A 3,243-nucleotide genomic window follows, 5' to 3' on the forward strand; every position below is an offset into this window, starting at 1 on the left:
AAACAAAACCAGGACATATATATATATATATATATATTCATATATTTATATGGCTCCCTGGTGCTGTTGTGGTATACATTGGGTTGAAAGTCACATGGTGGAAGTTCAAAACCACCAGGAGCTCCATGGGAGAGAGACAGACTTTCTACTCCCATAAACAGTTACACTCAGAAACCCAGAGAGGGGTTCCTGTGAGTTAACATTGACTCAATACAGTGAATATATATATATATATATTAGTTATATATTATAATATATAATATATATTTGACATAGAAGAAACACAGATACTATCTTTTAAAAATTTATTGTTAGTTCATGTACCTAGTCTCCAGACAAACCCAGGCCACACTCTGACTGATAAAGAGCTATCTAGCCAGCATGGTTTATGAAAATGGAAGTAGAGATAAATGAAGAGAATTAATTGATTATGACATAGAATACTAAAGGGTAGTGACAATGATTCCATAGATAGAAGTGATATCAGTGGTTGGCGTTTCTGAAAGCTCAGTGCCAGGGAATGCCACCTTTGCTCCCTCGCAAGGGAAAGAATGAATGAGGTTCATCAGTTCCCCTGAAATTAAAAGATGTCCCAAAGAGGTTTAAGATGAGAATCCAAAGGATCCTCTCTACTACAATTGTTGCTCATGTCCCCAGAACACATACTCTCAGTGCCAGGGAAGTGATGCTGACTCATAGCCACTCCATAGGACAGGGTAAAACTGCTCTGTGAGTTTCCAAGATGTACTCTTTACTGGAATAGATAACCCTGTCTTTTTCCTACAGTGCAGTTGGTTGTTTTGAACTGCTAACCTTGTGGATTGAAACCCAACATGTAACTACTATGGACCAGGGCTCCTATGCCTTGCAAATGGTCTAAGTTTTCAAAGCACCTGAGAGAAAGCTAAAGATTATCAAGGAAATGTCACAACCAAGTCGCAGATGCAAAGTTAATGACGGGAAATCCATCATATATGTCAACCCACTCCAGTGTGAATGCACACTCTGCTCAAAGAGCTACCACCTTACGGAGGAAGGAGAAAGGCAGGAATGAGCCCAGGAAGGTTGACTAAAACCTATCGGTTCACTACTAACACTGAAGCCAGCCAGGGGCAGCCAGGGAGTGGGACTAGAGAGAAATGAGGGAGATGGTCACCTGGGATACAAAAATTAAGGTGATGACACAGACTCAAAACCCAAAATAAATAATATGTCAATGCAATATTATTTTAAATCCAAGCTAATGATAAAATCTAGAATGAATAAAAAAATCAGAATTATTAATAAAGTCAGAAAGTGGTCTAAATTTTCAAAGTATTTGCCTGGACAGGGGGTATGGGTTGAGTTATAATCCCATATGAGCACAGGTTAACTTTTTTTTCTCTGATGCTGTGAAGCAAGATCAGTGTAGGGTGTACCTTAAGGCCTTCTCAGTTGAGATATAAAAGAAATGAAACAAGGACAGGAGAGCAGCAGAAATGGGAAAGACAAAGCTGTGCCAATCCACATTCCGAACAGAAGCTACGAGACAAAGACCTTCCTCCAGGACTGTCACCCAGAGAAAGCCCTGCCTGAGAGCTGGCACCATAAATTCAAACTTCCAGCCTCCTTGTTTATGAGAAAATAAAAGTTCTCTTGTTAAAGTCAGCCATTTGTGGTATCTATTATAGCATCGCGAGCTAACAAAGACAGCTTTTGCTACACCAACTGGGCATTCTATGGCTGCTCTAATAAGACCTAACAAGTCCTAGTACCTGACTATGTCACTATTGGTGTTGTTAGGGGCCATCACATTAGTTGCAGTTCAGCCTGTGCACCACAGAATGAAGCCCCTGAGGTCCTGTGCCTTAGCCAATGTCCAACTTTCATATGCCTGCGAGGCAACTGAAAATCCCATAGCCTGGGTCAGGCTCACCCTAATCCTCAAAGTCACACCATTGCTTTCCTTCACTTTGTTCTACAGCACTTTTGTGCTGCAGCTTTGCCTTGTGCAATAGATCGTTTGATCTTTTGAATAAGTATGGTGAGAGGATACAACCCTGCTTCACACCTTGCCTAATTTTCAACTTTGAAGTAGTTCTTTGCTCTGTTCTCACGACTGCATCTTGACTCATGTACAAGTTCTACATGAGCACAAGGAAGTATTGGGAATATTAATTCTTGTCACGGCCATCCGTAGTTTGTTATGATCCACACAGTCAAATGCTTTTGCCTAGTCAATGAAACACCGTTAAGCATCTTTCTTGTATGCTCTGCTTTCAGCCAACACCCCTCTGACATCAACAATGATATCTTGTTCCAAGTTCTCTTCTGAGTCCTGCCTGAACTTCCGGCAGCTCCTTGTCAATGCAGGGCTGCAAGCCATTGTTGTAAGTTAGGGCTGGGAAAAGCTTGGGAGTCAGGACTCCCCAGTGCTTCTGTAAAGATTCCTAATGTTGGCAACCCAAAGCAGCAGTTGTACTCTGTCCTGTAGGAATGTTTTCTGATACAAGCATTGACTTTAGCTCAAATTCAGTTATAACAACATTTGCCTGGGAAATCATTCTACAACAAGCTTTACAAATTGTTCTAGCGCTTACTCTCAAAAAGTATAAGTTAACACTGAATTCAAATAAACCCACATGCTCTGTGTAAAATGAAAGATCACATTAAAAATATATTACCTTAACTGCACTTATAAAGCTTAGCATTTTCAGTTATGTCCTACTTTGTATGTCCTTTTGTGAGGTTCTTGGATTTCTATGTGGTTTCTAAATGAGTGCCCACCGCTGCCAGAACTCAACTATGCAAAGGAAAGGTCAGACTTCAATAGATAATTCTTGTTTCCATGGAAACTGACTCAAAGCTGGAAGTGCATATAAATAACCACGGATTCAAAAATCCAGTGCTATCCCCTGACAGGTATAGTGATCTAAATCCTACCTGAGAATCGCCCAATTCATAGATTCATACTATCTGTGAAATTCAAATCTTTCTACTAATCTGTCTCTGAGAGAGGTACCTATCTACCTTACTTAGCATTATCCTCTTTAACTGGAAACCCCTCATGAAAATTAGACATTTTATCAAGATAAATCGCTTACCTACTACTCAGGCTTTTTCACCGACAGTCACAAACGTTCATTCTATGTAAGAGTGAGCAATACTGAGTGGCTTATTGCCACTTTTGAGGGGTTTTTATTTTGTTTTGAGAGAATCCATTGCTAGTCCTTTATCTATTTTAGGCAATGACACAGAGACATG

The sequence above is a fragment of the Echinops telfairi genome, unplaced genomic scaffold, assembly GCF_000313985.2.
Source record: "Echinops telfairi isolate 266 unplaced genomic scaffold, ASM31398v2 ScPeMD7_3;HRSCAF=10, whole genome shotgun sequence".
Classification (NCBI taxonomy): Eukaryota; Metazoa; Chordata; class Mammalia; order Afrosoricida; family Tenrecidae; genus Echinops; species Echinops telfairi.